We start from the raw sequence: 23,430 nt of genomic DNA on the forward strand, positions 1-23,430 counted from the left end.
TTTCCACCATTAGACTTCTCTATCCTCACGGTCCTCCTAGGGAGCCTGTTTCCTTGGCTTCCAGGATATCCCATGCTCTTTGTTTTCCTCTTACTTCAGCAGACACCCGTTCTCAGTTGGCTGGGCAGGAAACCTGTTTCTATGCTCTGCTTCTGGAATACTGGGGCCTATGAGAATCAGCGTGGCCAGACACGACCAAGGCGCGCTCCCAAGTGGTAATTGAGAAGGTGGCGCGACCCGCCGCCCATCTACAAAGGGTGGGCGCTGGCAGGTGAAAGGGAGACCACAGTGGATGGGGAAGCACTCCCAGGCCAGCACCCTACAAGACAACAGCAGGATGAGTGCTGTTGTACGAAGAACGTGCTGGAAGACATGGCCACTTCACAACACTTTTGGCTTTAGATGTAATTTACCTGATGCACCAGCTGGGAGAGAGCGGGGAAGGAGCTACCCGCCTCACACATCCGCAGGAAACCGCTAGAACCGCGGTCCGTCCTGCGTGCCTGCCGGCTGCTCGGAGCGGTGGAGCAAAGTGCTCACAGGTGTCAAGGACGGAGGCGGAAAAGGCACCTCTGATGCCGCCCAGGGACTGTGGGTGACCTTTCAAAAGTACATTCCCAGCACTCAGCAAGTGGAAAGAGGGGCCATGAGGCGAGGGGGCTCCCCCAGCGCTAGCTGGGCCCCCACCCCCACCCCGCCCAGGTCCCAGGTTCGGGGTGCGCGCAAGGGGCGCACAGGCTGGGCAATTTCGCCCGACTCAGATAACCTGTTTTCTGGGTCCCCCCCTCCCCCGTTAAAAAATAGACCAGTAAGGGATCGTTTAGGATTCCTACGCCCGCCAGATCCCACCAGGAGGCAGCGATGCCCCCTCCCGCCTCCCCGGGTCCTCGGGCCCCTCCGCCCCCAGACTCCTTTCCTCCCCAGCTCCGTGGGGCCACCCCGCAGCCCCCAGCCCAACGTGAGCAAAAGCGCCTTCGCCTGGGCCAGAAGTTTTTAAGACTTCATCTACTGGGAGAGAGGGAGTGACGGAGAAGGGGAAGGCAGAGGAAAGAGCAGGGCTGAGCCGGAGCCTGGGCGCTGGACCTCAGGCCCCCCAGACGGTGACCGAGGCGAATGCGCTGGACCTCAGGCCCCCCCCAGACGGTGACCCGGGTGAAGGCGCTGGACCTCAGGCCCCCCAGACGGTGACCGAGGCGAATGCGCTGGACCTCAGGCCCCCCAGATGGTGACCCCGGGCGAAGGCGCTGGACCTCAGGCCCCCCCAGACGGTGACCCGGGGTGAAGGGGCTTGACCTCAGGCCCCCCAGACGGTGACCCGGGCGAATGCGCTGGACCTCAGGCCCCCCAGATGGTGACCGAGGCGAAGGCAGACGCTGAACCCACCGCGCCACCCAGGCCCCTCGGTAAGAATGATTTTTCAGGCTCTGATATTTTGCAGAAGGAATGGAGAAACAGTTCTTCAATTCCCTGAGCGACAATGAATTGTAAAGATGAATCCTGGAAAATTCTCTTTACTGCAAACGGAGGTGATTTCGCCTCGCAGGGGGGAGGGAAAATAAAACAAGAGGAAATCAGAGAGGGAGACGAACCATAAGAGACTCTGAACCCAGGGAACAAACCGAAGGTTGCCGGAGGGGTGGGGAGGGGGGAGGGGAGCCGCGGTAACTGGGGGTGTAATGAGCCCTGGGCGTTCTATGAATCTGATGAACCCCTGAACTCTACCTCTGAAGCTAATAATACACTCTATGTTAATTAATTCGATTTAAATAACATACAACTAAACCGAATAAAATAAAAATAAATTTAGGAAGAGTCCAGAAGGCAGGTTGGGTTTGCAAGCCCTCAAGGGTCCCTGGCTGCAGGAGGTCCTGGCCGATTGGAGCTAGAGTCCCGGGGCCCACTGCAGCCAGCCAGGGTCCACTGGCACCCCAGTCTTGGGAGACCCCTGGGGCCGCCAGGCCGTGCTGCACAAAGGTGGCCTCTGTAATTCCCATAGCCTGCTGGGACAGAACCAGCCCTCCCCTTGGTGCTTCAGGCTCCTGCCCCTCCTGGACTGGAACCCTAGCAGGTCCAGGCAGGAGCTGGGGCCTCTTCTGGGCTTGGCTCTGTCTCTGTCTCTATCCCCCTCCCTCCCAGGGCCCCAGAGAGCAGGGACTTTGTATCGCACCCAGCCCTGCCCTGAGGGTTCAGCGGCGCCAGGGGTTGAGGGAGTAGAGGGTCTCTCCTATTGAGTGATGGCCCCTTTGGGGCTTTACCCTATGCAGAACTGCAAGTCCCAGAGGCTGCCCTACCACAGCTCCTGCAGAGCTCCCCTACGGAGAGTGATAAGGCAAAGGATAGCTCAACTTTATGTTTCTCATCCTGATCCCAATCCCATTCTGCCCCGAAGGAGGCAAGTTGTGAAGTTTTCACATTAAAAACTTTTCTTCTGAATGAAATAGATGGACAGCATCAGGTAACCGATTCTTCCTAAGTATATTCGTGCAAGCCGGCATTAGCAAAAGAATGAACTTCATTCAGAGTAGATTTGCTGCCCTGTGAATTTTGCAGTCCCATTTACATTTTGCACCGTAGGTTGGCTTAACTGTTAGGATTTTAGTCTTGCTGAAATGTGGATTATACTCTGAATTTGACCAGCTAGTGATAAGAGATTTTTTAGGGGACTATTATTCTCTCAATGAATTCAAGATGTGTTTTACTTATTAACCCCCTCCCTCTACTAAGTGTTGTATTGGAATCACTCCAGAAAAAGTTGCGGATGAGATAAAGAAACAATTCTGAACAATAATTTATATCCCATCTTTACTCGTTTTTTTTCTTAAACACATTTCCTAAGAAAAAAAGGCCAAAAAAGAAAACGAAAGACTTTGAGTAATTAATGTCTCCAACACACATCTAACTAACAGTTCCTAGATGAGCTAGCTCTTACTGAAAAAAAATCCCCTTAAATATATTTTTTTTTAAAAGACTGAAAAGGCCAAAATATCACCCTATGGCCCAAGAGACATGGATAAGCAGGTACTTTGCAGTTCCCTGCAGACGTGATGTTCACAGGGGTCTAGCAACAGCATCCACATCAGCCATGGTGGCCCAGGAAATCCTGACAGAGAGGAGGGAAGGGTGGGCACAGGGTGGGATCCTGGAACTGAAGAGGTGAGGTGAAGGAAGCAGAGAATTAACCCAGGGCAAGAGAGTCGGAACTTTCATACCACACAGCACAAAATCCCAGTGAATTTTCTTGTTCTAGAGAAATGGCAGAAGAAGGATTTCAAGAGTTATTGTACTTAAGCACACACTTAACACTGATGACCATGCTGGGAATTGTTAAGTCACAGTTCTCTTTGAACCCCAGAAAGGTGCCAATAAACTAATCCCATTCTCTTTCCTATAAAGAGGTGGAGTGCTTTGGAAGACCAGCAATCCAGAGTGGGGATTTGAAGCCAGCACACCCACTCCTTACCTTAGGGCATAAAGGCAACACTGTCAAGGGTGGTGGCTTGTGATTTATTTCCCCTTGCCCAGGCCACATCTGCCTTCCCACAGCACCCCAGGATTCTTCCTGTCTGTGAACTCCATTGCCCACATTACAAATCCAGATCTGGAGAGTGTGAGACCGAAGGAGCACTTCTTGGGATTTTTGTCTGCACCTCAGAGAGAGACAGAACCCTGGCCCTGAGAAGCCCAAGCTTACCTGGGGCTTTTAGAAAGTGAGAGATGGGCAGCCCTGGTGGGTGCAGCGGTTTAGCGCCACCTGCAGGGTGTGATCCTGGAGACCCGGGATCCAGTCCCAAGTCAGGCTCTCTGCATGGAGCCTGCTTCTCCCTCTGCCTGTGTCTCTGCTCCTCTCTCTCTCCCTTCTCTCTGAATAAATAAATAATCTTAAAAAAGAAAGTTCTTCCCTTAATTTATCTCTTTAAAAAAAAAGAAAGTGAGAGATACTATAGATACTATAGATGCAGCATAACAACTTGAAGTGATCAGTGGGCCCCTGAGATGAAGTTGGAGAGAAGGGCCAGCACAGTGGAGCAGGAAGGTCCCTGGCTAAATGGAGTCCTTGGGGCTGCTGGCTGCTGGACCTCTTGGAGGCCCAGTACTTGAGAGCAAGTTTGACCAGGGTCGTTTTGACCTCTGTGGCTCTGATGGCTGGGTGCCCCCCCACCAGCAAAGCCAGGTGACCAAGAGTCCTGCCTAGAAACAGCATCCCCACAGCCACCCCTACCCTGGTCCTTCTCCAATAGACAAACCAGGAACATATGGGAGGAAGAATTTCCCTTCTGTGGGAATTGAGAAAAAGAGGAAAATGTACAAAGCAGTCTCAAGGAACCCCCCTCCCCCCCTCCCGCAAAGGGGCAGGTGGCTACAGGCTCCTCAGTGGGTCTGGATGGTCTGGGGGTGCCTTGGGTTACTCGTGGGTTTCCTTTTTTTTTAAATTTTATTTATTCATGAGAGACACAGAGATAAAGGCAGACATAGGCAGATGGAGAAGGAGGCTCCTCGCAGGGAGCCGGATGTAGGACTCAATCCCAGGACTCTGGGATGGCAACCTGAGCTGAAGGCATATGGCCAACCACTGAGCCACCCAGGTGCCCCTCCTCATGGGTCCCCTGATGGGTGGGGGCGCCCCGCTTCGGGTCTTCCAGGCTCTCCACGTCTGTTACTGGGCAGTGTCAGCATAGCAGCCCACAGATGGGAAAGCATTTCCCAGTTGAAGTCTTGGCGGTGGCTTCAGAAGCTGCCAGCCCATGGGGTTTAGTGATTTCCTGGCCTCTTGAACAGTCCTAAATGGATAGAAAGAAGCAGGATGGTGACAAGAAGCTTAGGAGCAAAGTGCAACTTAAGATGGAATTAGAGATATTAGCATAAAATCCTATCATGTTGGTTGAAATTATCCTGAGTCAAACTCTGTGGCTGATAGATTGGCATAGTGGCTGAAAATAAGTACTTTGGGCTTGGGGGACAGGAATTTAAGGGGACCCTGGTTTATACAGAGATTATTACAGCTCAGAATTCTACTGGTCATCCTGGAGCAGAGACTAGATACCTCTTCTGCCAGCAGAGCAATGCTGGCCGGTAGCCCCTCAGGGATGATCTGAGATGTCAGTGAGGAGCAGGGAAGGGGTAGTTGCCCAGGTCCTAGTGGGGTCTTTCCCTCTCCCAGCTTTGACTTCTATGTCTGAGTTGCTAAATTGAAAGGCCTTCAGAAGGTGTGCATGTGTAACAGCCAGAAGCCGAGATCTCAGGCTCCAGAGGAAGGCCGAGTTAAGATGAGTTCTGTGTCTTTCTAAACAAGTGACTCTCAGCAAGTTTTCTAATTTCTCTAGGCCTTATTGTATAATATGTGAAAAGGAAGCCAAATTTGTTCTTGTTTTACAAGGTAGCTTTCATGAATGCATTCGATAGTACTCGTTAAAGTTTAGGCCGTGTCTGGCAAAAAATAATTTCCTCAGTTGTTCCTAATATCATTATTACTGATTTTACAACGCACAGAATGATGATCTCAATGGGACCAAATGTAAAATGGCAACTTTTTTGATGTACTCATTCTGTAAGTGCGTTATTTTTACTTCTCTTAACCGTGATGAGATTGTGTTGTAATACGTTCTTCATCTGAGTCAGTGTACACAACACTGATGGACACAAATGGAATTTCTCGTTCAGATATTAGCGTTTACCGTAATGAAATTTGATGGTTCTCAACATTTAACAGGCAAGTTGGGATAGTCTTCCCTGTTGTAGGTGCTGTGATGGGAGCCACACACACAAAGATGAAGAAGTGCCTACAGCCTTCACAGACCTTGCAAGCTAGTGAGAGTGCAAAGGCATAGTCGAGAGACCTTAGTGTCTTGAGTACAGCCAACTCCATGTGCATCAGGCTATGTGTTTAAAGACCAGAAAGAAATGGTACTGAATATGTTTTTTTTTCACGGATTCAGAAAAATAGGCAGTTATTTAATAATAGATGAGGAATAATGAAACAGTAAAAAAGGATGATCAGCATCAAGTACCGACAAAGTGCATTCGTAAAAGTACATAACAGGAATAGCAGATCAGAGCCAAGGAGGCAATAGACTTGAGTGTAAATATTGACAGAGTGTCTCCTTGGATTACCTTCGGCTTAAAGTTCTGGGAGAATCCTGACGCAAGGTAATCCTAGCATGTTAATGCTAAAATTTACTGAATTGACATTGGCAGCTCAAACAGATTTTTGAAAATATTTTGCATATGTATCTATTTTGCACACGATGTATACATCATAAACACACTGTCTGAATGCTCAAGTTTGAATGAATTTATCCTGGTATGTGTCAGACACCTTTGGATGTGGTCCTTTCTTTATTTCAAAATTTTATTTTATTATTTGTTTATTTTTATTTATCAAGATTTTACTTATTTATTCATGAGAGGCACAGAGAGAGTGGTAGAGACATAGGCAGAGGGAGAAGCAGGCTCCCTGCGGGGAGCCCAATGTGGGGACTGGACCCCAGGACCCCAGCATCATGCCCTGGGCGAAGGCAGGTGCTCAACCATGGAGCCACCCAGGTGCCCCTCCAAATGTTATTTGGAAAAATTCAAGTACACACTCTACGTACAAATAGAGAAAAAAGTACAGGGAACCCTTATGTATTGCCCAGTCTTCCTTTTATTTTTGAAGATTTTATTTATTTATTCATGAGAGCCAGAGGGAGAGACAAGGCAGGGCAGAGACACAGAGGAGGAGCAGGCTCCATGCAGGGAGCCCAATGTGGGACTCAATCCTGGGATTCCAGGATCATGCCCTGGGCCGAAGGGAGACACTCAACCACTGAGATACCCAGGCATCACAGATCATGATAAAGTATTTGTATATAACTAGAAAAAATACAGGAAGCTCTACAGTTTTTAAGAAATACTTAGGGCATGTTTGGTGTAAAATTCAGAATGTAGAAAATTTTAGACAGGCAAGTGAGTGCCCATCCTGATAGAACCCTGAGCACCTTTGCCTGGGGTACCAGTCTGTAACATGGTATTTCCATTGTGGAAAGTATCACTATTTCTGTTAATTGGGAGAAATAAAGAGCATAATACACCTTCACTTGGCTTCAGATCTACTTGGCTTCAGATGCAAAATAGTCTGGGGTCCAATTGTGTGTGGGGTGGGGGCGAATTCAGGCTTTATGAAATTTTGGACTTTAGAATCTCTAGTGAGACATTATAGAACTGTACTTCACAGGCTATCAGTGGTTATTGGCAAGCGGGATTGTTGAATACTTTCTTTTCTCAGTTTATACAGCAGCTATTTTATTTTAAAGATTTTATTTATTTACTCATGAGAGACACAGAGAGAAAGAGAAAAAAAGAGAAAGAGAGAGCCAGAGAGAGAAGCAGTCTCCATGTAGGGACCCGACATGGGACTCCCGGGTCTCCAGGATCAGGTGCTAAACCCCTGAGCCACCCTGGCTGCCCCTATAGGGTAGCTATTTATCCCTTTCTCCAACCCCCATTGATTAGTCAGTGTTTTGGAAACAACAACAGAAAGGGTAGAGGAAAAAGAAACTCTAATTTCTGGCAAACTCTTATCTTCAGTGATTGTCACTTTTCTTACATACAATCCTTGGAACCAAAAATTATTGTATTTAAATGAAGGCACCCAGCACCTCCAACGTACCTCAATGTCTTCAATTCCTCAGGTGCTAGAATGTATGTTTCACAGCTAACTGTTGGAGAAATCAGAATTGAATCTGTAGTAACAGGAATATCAACCTGTAGTCAAACAGATGGACGTAAACAATGCTTTCCAATTCTCCAAGAAAGGCCAACAGTGACAGGATAAGCGACAGCCTCAGACCAGTGAGGGTGATTCTCGGTGACAGGGAAAGATGGAAAGGGTGGGATGGATATATCAGAAAAGAAAGGAATGAAAAGGGTTTTGGAAATAGCTCTTGGGGAAGAAAGCCCGGAGCATTCAAGTACTACAGAGCTAATAGAGTTGGACACTTTGCCCTTCCAAAATTGCTGGAAAAGAGCAACTGGCATCAAATCCCAATTAACATTTATTGACTTTACACGGTGCTGCATGTATGCCTAAGGGAGTGCACCCACTAAACACATCGCTAGGGTGGGAACTATAATTAAACCCTGTTCCCGGGGTCCCTGGGGGGCTCAGTCAGTTAATCCTCTGCCTTCTGCTCAGGTCGTGATCCCGGGGGTCCTGGGATTGAGCCCCGAATCGGGCTCCCTGCTGAGTGGGGAATCTGCTTCTCCCTCTCTGTCTCCCTCTGCCCCTCCTCCCACTTGTGTGCATGTGCTCTCTCACAAATGAACACATAAAATCATTAAAAACCAAACCAAACCAAACCCTGTTTTCCTTAATGAGGACAAAGAAGCGGAAGGGATAAAGTAAGTTTTGAAAGTCAAGAGGTGAGAAATTTGAAGAATGACTACAGCAGACTTCTAATTCTAAAACCATCAGCCTACATAGCCCAGCTGTCTGGGCCTCCATGGTCACTGGACTCCCTCCCACCTGCCCGCTGCCCCATCCTGGGAATGCAGAGACTCCTCTTCCTTGGACCTCCTCTGAGTTCCCAAGGTGACAGATACCAAACAAGGCCTCATCTGGTTTGTGTGTTTGGTGGGAGAGAGGAAATTCAAGAAACACTGGTGCAGATGACAAGCTATCTGAAGATACCAGGAGGTCCCTCAAGACAGGTTCTGAGGGAAAATATCCTAGGCCTAGCAGCAGAACGTTTATTTTTCTTTCTTTTCTGTGGCTCTGTTCTTTTTTTTTTTTTTTTAATTTTATTTATTCATGAGAGACACAGAGAGAAAGAGAGAGAGGGAGAGGCAGAGACACAGGCAGAGGGAGAAGCAGGCTCCATGCACAGAGCCTGACGTGGGACTCGATCCTGGGTCTCCAGGATCAGGCCCTTGGCCGAAGGCGGCGCTAAACCGCTGAGCCACCCGGGCTGCCTTTGTGGTTCTGTTCTAAGTAAACTTTATTTAATTTTTAAATTTTAATTCTTTCTTTTTTTAATTTAAATTCAATTTGCCAACATACAGTATAACATCCAGAGCTCATCTCATCAAATGCCCTCAATGCCCATCACCCAGTCACCCCATCCTTCCACCTGCCTCCCCTTCTTCAACCCTCAGTTTATTTCCCAGAGTTAGGAGTCTCTCATGGTTTGTCTTCTTTTCTAATTGTTCCCTACTGAGTTTCCCTCCTTTCCCTGATAGTCCTTTTCACTATTTCTTATATTCTGTATATGACTGAAACCATATGAACATTTGTTTCTTGATTGATTTTTTGCCCCTCTTGCTCTTCCCATCATGTTGTCCTATCTCTCGGATCTTAGGTGACAGCTTTGGTGAGAAGGTCTTGCTGTCTGACGGCCTTCTTATTGCTAATCTTTTGTTTTTGAGAAAGAGATCAGATAAAATGCAGGTTTCATAAGAGGAAAACCACAGTTGTTTTTCTCACCCTGGTAGCACAAGTAGGTGGCAGCTGTGGTTCCACCTGCCTGACAGGAAGGGTGTAATGTGGTGCATACAGCAAATCTCCTGTAAATATTCTGGTTCTAATTTGAACCATTATTGTGCCCTATAAGTAAACTAATTTTAAAGAGGTTTGTTTTCTCTAGATCAGTTTACATCTAGGAAAGTCTTTTAGAGTACAGTTTATAAATTGGGTTACCATGCTGCTTTAAATAGAAGACACAATTAAAAAAAAAAGTTATTTATTATTTATTCATGAGACACAGAGAGAGGCAGAAACACAGGCAGAGGGAGAAGCAGTCTCCCTGCTGGGAGCCTGATGTAGGACTCCATCTCAGGACCCCCAGATCATGACCTGAGCCAAAGGCAGATAGATGCTCAACTATGGAGCCACCTTGTGCCCAGAGACAGTATTTTTGAATAAAGAAAGAAAGATATCCAAAATATTGATAAGTGACAAGTTGTTGATTCCTGTTATAATAGGATTTCTTAGGAGGGAAGTAAAAATAGTATGTTTACATTTGTGTAAAATTATAGAGAGCCTCCAAAATATATCCATTGTGGTTGCTTGTCATTTGGGAGGTAGGAAAAGTGAGGATGGGACTTCTGCTTTCACTTTATACTTTACTGTTTTATTTCTTTTTTTTAAATATTTTATTTATTTATTCATGACACACACACACACACACACACACAGAGACAGAGAGAGAGAGAGAGAGGCAGAGACATAGGCAGAGGGAGAAGCAGGCTCCATGCAGGGAGCCTGATGTGGGACTCGATCCCGAGTCTCCAGGATCGTGCCCTGGGCCGAAGGCAGGTGCTAAACCGTTGAGCCACCCAGGGATCCCCCTGTTTTATTTCATTTGGAAAGAAATATGTATTATTTTGATGATAGAATATTAAGGATAACTAAAAAATGAAAGAATTCTAATGCTATTCACTTTAAAGAATTCTCCTGATATTTATGAAGAATGGATATATGATAGGTACTATATTATAAGTTTTATTTTTAGTATCTTATTTATGTATTTATTATTTAGCTATTATTATGTACAATTTACTGGTAAGGAAATGTAGCTTTGCAGAATCTGAGTAATTTGTTTGCATGAGGGGCTGCTAGCAAGTGTTTAGTCTGGTAATGTAGCTCCCCTTTGGGACACCCCACACCTCTGTGTGCTTTAGTGACCACGGCCAAGCATTCACATTCACTTTCCCACTGGAGGGGCCCTCGGGTGGCTCAGTCCGTTAAGCATCTGCCTTTGGTTCAAGTCATGATCCTGGAGTCTTAGGATCCGGTCTGAGGATGGAGTCTGAGGATTGAGCCCCAGGATGGAGCCCCGTGAGGCTCCCTGCTCAGTGGGGAGTCTGTTTCTCCCTCTCCCTGTGCTCCTCTCCCCACTGTTCTCTCTCTCACTCTTACTTACTCTCTCTCAAATAGGTAAATACATAAACTCTTTTTTTTTCAAAGATTTTATTTATTCATTCATTCAGAGAGAGTGTGAGAGAGGCAGAGACACGGCGGAGGGAGAAGCAGGCTCCATGCAGGAAGCCCGATGTGGGACTCGATCCCGGGTCTCCAGGTGGGGCTAAACCGCTGCGCCACCGGGGCTGCCCAAGTAAATACATAAAATCTTAAAAAAAAAAAAAAAACAACCAATACTTTCCCACCTGGAGAGACGTATCCAAAATCACGTGGCTACTAGTGGATATATAACCTATTCAATTTGCTCTTAAGGAAGATTAAAAACTGATGTACATTTTTGGTAAGATATGGGGAAAAATAATGTGGCCTCAGAAGAGTTCAATGGCAGCAGCTCTTTCTGCTGGAGGACACTGCCCCATGCTTTAAAACCACCTTGGGATCCCTGGGTGGCGCAGCGGTTTGGCGCCTGCCTTTGGCCCAGGGCGCGATCCTGGAGACCCGGGATCGAGTCCCACGTCGGGCTCCCGGTGCATGGAGCCTGCTTCTCCCTCTGCCTGTGTCTCTGCCTCTCTCTCTCTGTATGTGACTATTATAAATAAATAAATAAATAAATTTATAAAAAAAAAAATTTAAAACCACCTTTTTCCACCGGAAACCCCCCACAAACAAACCCAGGAACAAAAGAGGCACCCCCTGGAGTGCTAAATCCAGAGAAGTGAACCTCCACAATTGACTGCCACGTCATGTCTAGAGAAAGAAGAGACAAAAAATACTTACATTGGCACGTGTGAAGCCTTCCCTAAAAACAAGAATCGAACTCTCTTGAGCAATGTGAATTCCTAGGGGTGGTCTCTAGGTGTCTGGAGGATGGACCCTGAGAGCAAGAGTAAGCCCAACTGGCAAGGGATCACTGAGGATTCCAGTGGTGACCCCAGGAAAGTGGCTTCAGCATTTCCTGGGCTAAGGAGCAGAAATGTATCTCCCAGGCGTGAACAGTGTATTTCACTTGCATTGTACAGAGTGGGTGGTACCTGGGGGGCTGTCACACCCAGAGCAGTGGGGTTTCGCAGTGGGGACTCACATTACCAAGGTAGAAACCTGCTGAGCAGCCTTGGTTTCATCTAACTCCCCAAACCAGAAACTACTCACTGTGACAGGAGATTTTATTAGGGAATCTTGATTTATACAATCTAAAGTTACACTTATTCTTAAATCAAAATGTTACTGGTCTCCAGTGAGTGTGAAAGTTTCCTTGAAAGATCACTTACAATGTTTTGCTCTTACACATTTTTTCTTTTCTATTCTGTCCTGGAAGACATTAGTGTGTCATAATTTAGAAACTAAGCAGCCCAAATGATATGGGGTAATATAATCTGATACACTTAGGAAGAAAATGCAAAAACACACCCTTACACACAATTGGTTGGATCTCCCTTACCAATCTCTTGGGTACATATCTGGCCAATCTCATAATTTACTGGATCAATATCATATATCTGAGTAGTCTTATTGTCAGCAATCAATTGAAACTGAATTGAAATTTCCATCTTTCATCCAAATCACATCTTATGGTTGCCTGGAGGCCAAGAGGCCCTCTTGGACAGGATGGTTCCAGTCCAGATACCTCCCACTTGGGTCACCAGTTGCTTTCTATCTGTTCATGATTGTATTAAACTTGTTCTAGACTCAGAGCCCTTGTACTTTATATTCCCTCTTGCTGATAACACCTCTCTCAGACTTTGTATGGCTTCCTCCATTACATTATTCAGATCTCAGTTGAAAGGACACCGCCATATCTGACAATTCCTTGACTGCCCTAGCTTAGATAGCACCCTCCAGCTACATTCTTTCCAATTATCTTGTATAATATTCTTGATAGTACTTATCATACACACATATATATTTTTAAATTTGTCAGCATGTTTCCTGCTTGTTTCCTCCCATGAATGTGTCAGGCACATCGCACATAATTCACATCTGTGTTATCAATCACTGTATCTCCAGGGCCTTGATCACCATGTAGCATAATGTAGGCATTTACAGGTATTCATGAATGAAAGAGGAAGGAGTGTATGCAGAATAATCTCCAGGCATTGGCTCAACAGAGGAAGGGCAGGTGTAGATATCTTCCTTGGAAGGCTTTGTTCCTTTGTCTCATTTTGCTTCTCAGAAGATGCAAGTAAACTTGCTATGACCATGTAATGCTATGACCCAATGAGACCTGTAAAGCTTTCCTGAACTTGCTTTGGTTAATGTCATGCAGAAAGAGCATATTTACCTGCTTCCTCTCACCACGCCAGGCTTTCTGAAGCAATCCAGTTTTCAGCATTGGGTTTTTGCTCATTAAAAGTGCTAGACTGGAAGACCGCTCCTTCCTTGTCTCTCTTGGCCCAGACACTGTTTTGCCATCCAGGAGCCTGATGGATGACAGCTTCATCTGTTTTGCTGAGAGGGTTTGGTTGTCTGCCCGCAAGAGGTGGGAACCCTGGTTACTGTCGCACTGCACATGATACAAGAATGTGCCTGCAGCATCCAGGTACTGAGAAGAGGTTCAGCCAAAGACCTCAGACTGCTGAGAATAAGGGAGATCTGGAGACTTTCTTTGTACTACCAGCAGTTTGAAAAGCCACCTATATAAGCTTACCTGGGAGTTGATACTGAGTTTCCAACTGGGCCATAGCAGATCCAGGGGAAGGGAGTTCTCTAGACCATGTGGCTGAATGGGACCCAGAAACGCTGAGACAGGTCATTGCTGGTGGAAGCTGAGAGTCCTGTGACCTGATGTCCATTCAGGCAGGGATCCTGGAACTCTGCCCCCTTTTACCTGAACCTGGTGGCTTAGCCACAGCGCTTTCCTCTCCAGCCTGGCTTTTCCACTTCTTCCAAGCCCTGGTGTTGGAGCCGGCAGCCCACCCAGTGCTGGGTTCGTGGTACTGGAGGACAGCTTTTCAAAATCATTTACTTCATTTTATTTGAAGGGCTACACAGTTTTGGGTTTTCAGATGTACCATAATTTTCCCCAACTCTTTCCTGCAAAACACGTTTGTTCATTTTGATAGATCTTCTTTTAAAAAAAATATATTATCTTTATTTGTTTGAGACAGAGAGAGAAAGACTGCAAGAGAGGGGAGGAATAGAGAGAGGAAGAAGCAGACTCCTCACTGAGCAGGGAGCCCCATGGGGAGCTTGATCCTGGGACCCTGGGATCATGACCTGAGCCAAAGCAGACACTTAACCCACTGAGTTATCTGGGCACCCCGACTTTCTTCTTTAAAGTCGTTTTAGGGCACAGCAAAATTAAGCAGAAAAGAGGGATAGTTCCCATGTATTCCTCCCTTCACACTAGCATAGCTACCCCTACTATCAAGGTCCTTCATCAGCGTGGAATATTTATTCCAAGTTATGAACCTACAGGGACCTGATTTCAGAAACGCTGTGCTGGAGAGTTCTATCCATGTTGACAATACTCCATCAAATATGGGTATTGGTGGGTGTTCTGCTTTTCCTGAAGCCATGAAATACCCCTTAGGCATGTGTAGTGCTAAAGAGTGAATACCCCGGGTTGTAAGTCTCAAACCCTGGTGGATGGAACATTTATGGATCAGGAAAAAATAATGGAATGGAGGGCTTAAAGAATTTGGCAAGTGTGTGCTGGGCGTAATACGATGTATTGATTCAAAGCAAGCATATAAATATCACAGGCATCTGGGTGTTCTATTTCTTCTATCTCACCGTTTGTTACTTTCTGGGCAGTTTTGTAAATATAGATGATGCAACTCTCTGAGCCATGGTTTCCAGGAAAAGCAGTGAAGTAGTAGGTATAGGTCTTGGCCCACACAGCTGCTACAGTCTTTAACCACTTTCAACCTTTGGCAATCTTGTTTGATTCACGTGTCCCAGATTTCAGGTAGAATGCTTTAAAGCAGATCAGAGACATTATTTCATTGAACTCATCAATACGGTAGCATTCAAGTAAAACAGATCAGACCTTGTTCATAATGCCATTATCTTATAATTTTAACAGGAATTCTTTAATATCACCTAGTAGTCAGTACTCATTAAATTCTCCCCAGTTGCCTCAAAAGTATCTTTTTGTACTTGAGTTCTTTACATGAGGGTTCAAAGGAGGTTCGTGCACTGCATATAGTTAATATATGTCTCTTCAAACTCTTGATTTATTATCCCCAGTCCACCTGTTTCCCCCCTTGCCTTTCATTTCTGAAAAAGCAGGGTAATATATCCTGTACAATTGTCCACATTCTGGATTTGGCTGATTGATTGCTATGTGTTGCTTATTCTTTTATTCCTCATAACTCTTTCTCCTTTTTAAAAGATTTTATTTATTTACTGATGAAAGACACAGAGAGAGATGTAGAGACAAAGGCAGAGAGAGAAGTAGGCTCCCCATGGGGAGCCCGAAGCCGGACTCCATCCTGAATCCCAGATCATGACCTGAGCTGAAGGCAGATACTCAACCACTGAGCCACCGAGGAGTCCCCCTCATAACTCTTGTATATTGTTAGATTTAGCGGTGTGATTGCATTTAGACTGAATTTTTAGGGACAAGAATACTTCATAGGTGGTGATGTGTTTCCTTTTAATTAGGGGCCATGTAGCCTGTATTCTATCCCCCTGTTCGTGGGTCCCACTGTTAGTGAGAGTCAGAAATTATTAGAGAAGCTCCTGGGTGAGAACCGTGCTTCAGGATCGGCTTCAGTAGGAGAACCTCCTACAGCTAAGGCTAAAGGATGAGAAGAAGGTTGGTAGCTTAATGTGGAAATCCCGACATGCTTCACTATGGACAATGGCTGGGAAAAGGGACAGTTTATGGAAAGAAGAAAAGCTTCCATTCATTGAAGGATACATGAAAAGTGATAGATGACACTAAATAGAAGGCTAATATAGAATGGCTAAAGTGAACATGGAGAGAAGCTGCAAATCATTCTTGAGAATGTAACACACTAAATAAAACTATGAAACTATCAAGTAGACACAAGTTAGAAACATGGGTGACTCATTGCTCTGGTGGTAAGGATTTGAAGTGAATAGGCCTGTCAAAAGGCTGGTATTGCTGTTAAGTCTGAAAGGCATGATGGCAGTGTTTGTGGAAGGTCGTGTCCTTTGTTCCTCTAAACCCCATTCCTGGACCCGTATCACAGAAAGGGTCTCCTCTAGGTCCCTGGGGATTCCTACAAGATGCTGCTCATTTCGATATTGTTTGTGAGGGAGAGGGGTTGGAAGCAAATGTGAGATTTCTGTAAAATGTCCTGTATTCATTCTAGAACACGGTGTGTAGCAATTGGAAAAACAAGTCGTACATATAGCTAAATTGATTAATCTTAAAATCCTAATGTATAATATAATTTCATATTTATATATAACTAGGAGATACATAGTACCTCAATAGTATTTGTGAAATATTAGGGACAGTTGTGCTTTAGGATAGAATGCAGAGGATTTTAGATGGACTAGAAGGTGCATATTCTGAGATATTATAACTGTGACCATCCTGGTCTGGGGTAGCATTCTGTACCGTAGCATTACTATTCATGATGTTAAAAAAATATTCGTGATGATTGTAATAAAGAGCTTAATATATATTTACTTCAGATCTGTTTTGTTACCTCATAGTTGGTGGACCGAATTGTGAAATCAAAAGACTAGGTTTTAAGAAGTTTTTGACCTTAGAGCTGCTAATAAGAAGTTGTGCTCCCATCTCTGTCCGTGGTCATTGGCAAGGAGGATTGTAGACTATCTACCATAGTCCATTCAGGGGCTATTTATCCACATTTCATTCCCCTTTCCTGGTGATCAGTTATTAATTTGGAAAGAAGAAAATAAACAGTAAGGTTAAAAGTGAAAAGTAAAGATGGAATTTCTGGCAATCTTTTATCTTCAACAATTGTCTTTTTTTTAACTTGCACTTCTTAGAAGTAAAAATTAAACCAAAAAAATTGAAGTATTTAAGGAAAGGCACACCAGTGTCTCCAGCATATATCAACTGCTCAAAGTAGTATGATTTACATTTTACAGGCTAGCCCTAATCGAAGAAATTGGAATTGACTGAAGTAACAGGACTGAAATAATATCATCCTGGGTTTAATAGGTGGATACAAGCAAGGCTTTTTCAATTCTCTGTGGAAAGATCAAGTAAACAGTACTTCCTGGGTAAGTTAGAGCCTTGGCTCCAGGAAGGATGGTGCAGAGAATCTTGTAACAGGGGGAAACATGGTGTGATATCTTAGAAAATAAAGAAAGGGGTGCCTGGCTGGCTCAGTCGGTGGAGCATGGGAGTCTTATTCTTGGGGTTGTGAGTTTGAGCCCCATGTTGGCATAGAGATTACTTAAAATTTTTTTAAATTTTTATTTATTTATGATAGTCACACACACAGAGAGAGAGGCAGAGACACAGGCAGAGGGAGAAGCAGGCTTCATGCACCGGGAGCCCGACATGGGACTCAATCCCAGGTCTCCAGGATCACCCCCTGGTCAGAAGGTGGTGCTAAACCACTGAGTCACCCGGGCTGCCCAAGGACTACCTCTTAATTGTATTTTTCCAATACTCCCTTTTCTCATCTATTGTCCTATCTGCCAAATCTCAGGGCTGTCTTTGAGGCCAGCAAGGGGCAGCTGCTCCAGTTAATGACCAGGATCACTCACTGATAGTCCCTATCCAAAGGTGATTTTTGGTTGTTCCTGCTGCTCAAACCCAGAGTGTCATGGACCCCAGATAAGACCTCCATTGAGATACACACTGACCCTAAATTGCATCCCTTTCCAACAGCTGTCCAGTTCCCCTACACACACACACACACACACACACACTCACACAAAAAGATGCTGGCATTTGTGTACAGTTTTATTGAAAAAAGAACAAAAATTTTATAAAGACAACAAAGACAAAAACTTCTTACATCATTACTGAGCAAATTGGAGATATCTTAATTGAGCCATAATTTTTTAAGAGGAAGATCCAATAAGAAGAATAATAGAGCTTTTATTGAGAATATTTTTAAGGAAGATACAATCAAGATTTCCAAGCTGAGATCTCAAAGTTCCTGTTTGTCAAATGACAGGTGGCAGCTGCCCACAAGCAGGAAGACAAGGAGGAGTCAACCCACTCCAAGCAGATGGAGGAATCTTGGCAGTGTCTTCTTCTAGCTGGCCCCAGAGGAAGGAGGTGCTCATAAGGTCCCGGTTCTGAGGACTCTCTCAAGCTCTCTATAGACCAGCTGGAGCAGGTTGGCCAGGAAAGTATACCTGGAAGTGAGTCTGTCGGATTCTTGTGCTTTGCCAACTCTTCAGGTAGTGATTTGAGGTCCATGGGAGTTGGAGTCATCTGTCTGGTTTTGGCATGTCTGTCCTCTCTTCCAGTGTTCCGGGCACTCTGCAAATGTTCCTGTGTGGGCACCAGTGTGGCAGCTTGCAGAAACTGGAAAGCATTCCAGTTGAAATGCTGGCTATCCCAAGAACATGTACACAGAACTGGACACTGTTGTAAGTTGCTTGCTTTCACCATTGCCACTGTGGAGAGGACAATTCATCAGAGTGGAAATAGGGATTGTAAGCAAGCATGCCAATTCTGGAATCGCAGCCCATAACGTCCACATTTTCCAGGCTTGGTGATGTGGTGTTCCTGTGTCCAGGCCACAACTGCCTTCCACTTCACCTCAGTGCTCTGACAGCAGGTCACCTCGCTTGTGGCCACTGGGAATTGGGGTTCTCCATAGCTAGAGGCTGAAGGGACACTGTCTGGGATTTCTTTTTTTTTTTTTTAATAAAGATTTTACTTATTTATTCATGAGAAACACAGAGAGAGAGGCAGAGACACAGGCAGAGGGAGAAGCAGGCTCCATGCAGGGAGCCCGACGTGGGACTCGATCCGGGGACCCCAGGATCACGCCGTGGGCCAAAGGTGGCGCTAAACCGCTGAGCCACCCATGCTCTCTTGGCTGGGATTTCCTCAGTGCCCAAGGCAGATAGCTGCTCTGGGCCCTGGGATACATAGTCAGGTAGACGAGTCTGGGGCAGTGGAAATTCAGAAATTCAGCAGGGGTAGCAGGGGAACAAGATCTATACAACTCTAATTTTCAACAATTGCAATCCCAGAGACGCACAGGATCCAGTTCCTGTTGTTGAATTTCTTTCAACAATAGCCCTTTTATGGTGCTGTTTTTTCTTTTCCTCATTCTATTGTTTTCTGTCAGCCTTTCTCCGTCATATTCTGAAACTGTTCTATACCTGAATCATTTCCTCTCTCATCTCAATTTTTTTCCCTGAGATTTTCTTTTCTTTGCAATTTCTAGTTCTTGCGCCTGGATTCCCATGCTTCACTGTCTTCCGAGCTCATGTCCTCTTTGATCTTTCCCATCCTTGTCCACAACTTGATTCTGTTGGGCCCTCAAACCTGGCAGTCCCAGGGCTGATGCAGGGTAAAAGCCACTCCTCCCCTATGGGACTCATGTCTTTCCATACTGTGGAGGCCAACCTGCCTCCTTGTCGTTAAAAGAAATCTGAATGAGAGGGAGGGGAAGAAGAGCAGACAGAGAGACTTTTGGACAGGAAGGGAGGCCAATCAGATGGGGAAGCTCCCTTTACATCCAAACCACAAAACCACTCCAACTCCTCTCTGACCATCTACTATTTTTTTTAAAGATTTTATTGATTCATGAGAGACCAGAAAGAGAGAGGCAGAGACACAGGCAGAGGGCTCCAGCAGGAGCCTGATGTGAGACTCTATCCCAGGCCCCAATGATCACGACCTGAACCAAGTCAGACACTCAACCACTGAGCCACCCAGGTGCCCCTGACCACCTACTTCCATTCTCTGAATCCAGCGACCGAGTGTGCTTACTCAGTTCTGTAAGGCAGGCAAGGCAAATGTGGCTTTGTCTTAGTTTTTGAAGCAATCGTAAGACTTCGGCTCTTCTACACAGATATCTGTGGTTTACGGTGGTTTGGCTTATGATCTCCTGACTTTATGGTGGTGCTAAAGTGATACACATTCCATAGCGATTGTACTTTGAGTTATGAATTTGAATTTTTTCCCCAGGCTAGTGATACATGGTACGATTCTCTCTTGTGATGCTGGACAGTGACCCCCACAGCTCCCATGATCACGAGGGTCAGGAACCCATGTGCTTCCAACCATTCTGTTCTCATACGTGTTTGCACACAAGCATTCTGTTTTTCACTTTCAGTATAGCATTCAATAAATTATGTGAGAGGGTCAACACTTTGTTATAAAAGAGGCTTTGTGTTAGATGATTTTGCCCAACTGTAGCCTAATGGAAGTGTTCTGAGCACAGTGAAGGTAGGCCTGGCTCCACTGTGATGTTCAGTAAGTTAGACGTATAAAATGCGTTTTCATCTTCTGGTATTTTCAGCTTATGATGAGTTTATTGGGACATAACCTCATCATAGTCAAGAATGGTTTGTGTTGAAATGTAGAACTGTCTGTGCGAAAGGAGAAATGTCACCATAGGAAGACTAAATTAATGCCAGCGCCCATTTTCTGGGTCTTGATTTCTAACATCTGCGGGGACAGAAAAGTTTAAAAGACAAACGTGTCCTTACTACAAGCTTTTTCACATCTCCCAGCCCAGCCATTTTCATGTAGTGTGCAGGCTGCAGGACTGAAGAAGTAGAAATCTTTCTCCTAGGACACCAACAGGAAAGAGTAACTCTCTGCAGCACCTAAGACTCGGAGGCCACAGCCTCACCACGCCAAATGGCTGCACTCAGGAGCCTTCACGTTTGCTGGATCTTTACTAGAGTCCATATGGATATTGGTACAAGGCAGGTCCCAAGAGAAGGCGGGAGAGGCGGATTCTGTAGCTGCTAGAATTGTCTGACCCGGGGCTGATGCCCTGGAACCCCACAGCTGTCAATTCAGATAGCACAAGGCTTAAGATCTTCCTTTTTCTATTTATCCCCCTAAACTTAACCTGTACCTTCCCCCTTGCTAGTGCATCCTCCAAAACCTTCAAGGAACGCTGACATCTGCTCTCCGCACTCAGCTGGAGGGTCACACTCAGCTTCAAGGGAGACAGACCCCTGACCAGGTGTCCTCTGCTGTTCCCTCCCTCGCCAATAATACCTCTGACTTCGGAAAAGTGTTCTAGTTCACCTCCAGCTCTTCCTGCCCCAAGGCCACCTATATTCCTATTGCGCCTGATGCCACCCTCTGAGAGGTAAGCCCACCCTGGAAAGTAGGAAGGAGGGTTCAATTGCTGTATACATATGCGGTAAGAGAACCATGACGACTATAAGTAGAGGTGAAAGTCCTTGGCATATCATAGATCCCATTAAGAGCGTTTTTCTCCTAACTTAAAAGAATCTGTAAGTCATCCAGGAGAGGAAAAATAAGGAACGTTCTGTATTGCAGGAAGAACTTCCAGGGGCGGGTCGCAGGCTCCTTGTAGGGCCCGGGCCAAGGTGCTGGAAGTCCCTGGGTCGCGGTGCCCTCAGCTCTGTGGCCGTCGGGGCCTGGACGCGCGCGCTCGGCCGCGGTTCTGGCCCCGGCAGGTCCGGCCCGGGGCTCCCGCCCGCACCGCGGCGCGGGTCCCCGCAGGCCTGGGGGCGCCGGCAGGAGGGCGGCTGAGCCCCCGGCAGTGCCCGGGCGCCCGGGGGCAGGAGCGGCTCTGGACCTGCGCCCCGCGAGGCAGCTCCCCCAGCCGGGGCAGGCGGCCCGGGGCGGGCGGGGGGGCGGGGGGGGGCACCGGGCTCAGGTCGGGGCGCTGCTCTGGGGGGCGGGGCGTGCGAAGGACCGTCCCAGTCCGGGGGGCGGATCCTATTTGCCTTGCAAAGTGCCTCAGAGCCCCGTAGGATTAAGGGGAAAATTGCGTCCTTCCGGGAGCCGCTGCCGAAGGTTTGAAGAATTCCCCAGGAGTGGATTAAGGGAAGGGCAGGGAGAAACAAGATGGTCTTTGGGGAGAGAGATGCAGTTCCTGGTGTTGCCATTTACCGTAGAAAACCCCTGCGGGCGCCTGGGTGGCTCAGTCCGTTAAGGGTCCGCCTTAGGCTCAGATCCTGATCCCAGTGTCCTGGGATCCTGGGATTGATTGAGGCGGCGTCGGGCCTCCTGCTCAGAGGGTGAGTGTGCTTGTTCCTCCCCCTCCACTCCTCCCCCTATTGGTGCTTTCTCCCTCTCCCTCTCCCCCCTCCCCACTTCTGTCTCTCAAAGAGACAAAATCTTAAAAAGAAGGACAGGGAAAGGGAGAAAACTGCTGTGCTTGCAGGCACTCGTGGACAGATCACACTTTTGGCACATCAGAGAAGATTGCCGGGTTTTTAGAGGTGAGACCAGCACGGTTAGATCCTTACAAGGTCCCCAAACTGGTTTATGCTAGAGCTGAATGGAGAGTATAGGTCCTCAGGTACACATATCAAGTAGGTAAATGAGTAAAGAAGTAATTAGGTATAGATGGGAAAAGGAAAGGCCCTGCACCTTTCTTAGAATTATATTTTTTCTATTTTTGTCTTCATCCGATTATTTGAATCAGAGAGTCAAAGAGAGACTTCAAATACTCCATGCTTTTCATAGGCATTGGATAAGTGCATTGAGTTAATGCCACAGTTTTTAGTGATTTTTTTTTCAGAACCTCTACCCTGTTTTATGTGATTATGTGGATTCTGTCATTAGTGATTGCTTTCTCTCTGCTCTCCCTACTTTGATTGTAATTCTTCCCATTACAAACTTTTTATTTGTGTTTCTGTTTTTAAGATTTATTTATTTATTCATAAGACAGAGAGAGGCAGAGACACAGGCAGGAGAAGCAGGCTCCCCACAGGGAGCCCGATGTGGGACTGAATCCAGTATCCCAGTATCACACCCTGAGCCAAAGGCGGACACTCAACTGCTGAGCCACCCAGGCGTCCCTTTTGTGTGCTTTTGTAGCAGTCTTGTAATGTATGACATTCTTTTAAGTCTGTATATCTTCAATTCATGTATGGTTATTAAATTATATATCTAATTTAGTACGATTTTCCATTCAATTGCAAGTTTCTAAGATTGTTACCTCTACATTCCTTTTTTTTTTTTTTCAAGAATTTATTTTTTTATTTGACGGAGAGAGAAAGAAAGCACAAGCAGCCAGAGTAGCAGGAGGGAGAGGGAGAAGCCAGCTCCCTGCTGAGCAGGGAGCCTGATGCTGCTAGATCCCAGGATCCTGGGTTCGTGACCAGAGCTGAAGGCAGATGCTTAACTGAGCCACCCAGATGCCCCTGTACACTTCTTTTAAAAAATGTTTTTAAAGTTTATTTTTTAGTAATCTCTACACCTAAGGTGGGGCTCGAACTCGTGACCCAGGATCAAGAGCCTAATGCTCTTCTGACTGAGCCAGCCAGGTGCCCCTGCTACATGTACATTTCATATGTTGTTTCCAATGCTAACATATTACCTTCTGATGAACCCTGCCACATTTTACCTCTCTGCTTCCCGCAGTGGACATTTGGAATGTTCATTACCCACCCTCACCACATATGATAACTCCTTGTGAGAGAATTTCCCTTGTATACCCATGACTAGAATTATT

General features: G+C 46.1%; 1 long non-coding RNA gene across 1 annotated transcript; it reads left to right on the forward strand.

Moving 5' to 3' along the window:
- The first annotated feature begins 330 nt into the window (after window positions 1–330).
- LOC121488338 lies at window positions 331–21,556 on the forward strand. The gene is made up of 5 exons (XR_005987028.1): window positions 331–1,403; window positions 16,928–17,062; window positions 17,971–18,160; window positions 18,269–18,391; window positions 20,863–21,556. It is a non-coding gene; the product is annotated as an uncharacterized LOC121488338 (long non-coding RNA).
- The last annotated feature ends 1,874 nt before the right edge of the window (window positions 21,557–23,430 follow it).

Source organism: Vulpes lagopus, chromosome 3 (genome assembly GCF_018345385.1).
Source record: "Vulpes lagopus strain Blue_001 chromosome 3, ASM1834538v1, whole genome shotgun sequence".
NCBI lineage: Eukaryota > Metazoa > Chordata > Mammalia > Carnivora > Canidae > Vulpes > Vulpes lagopus.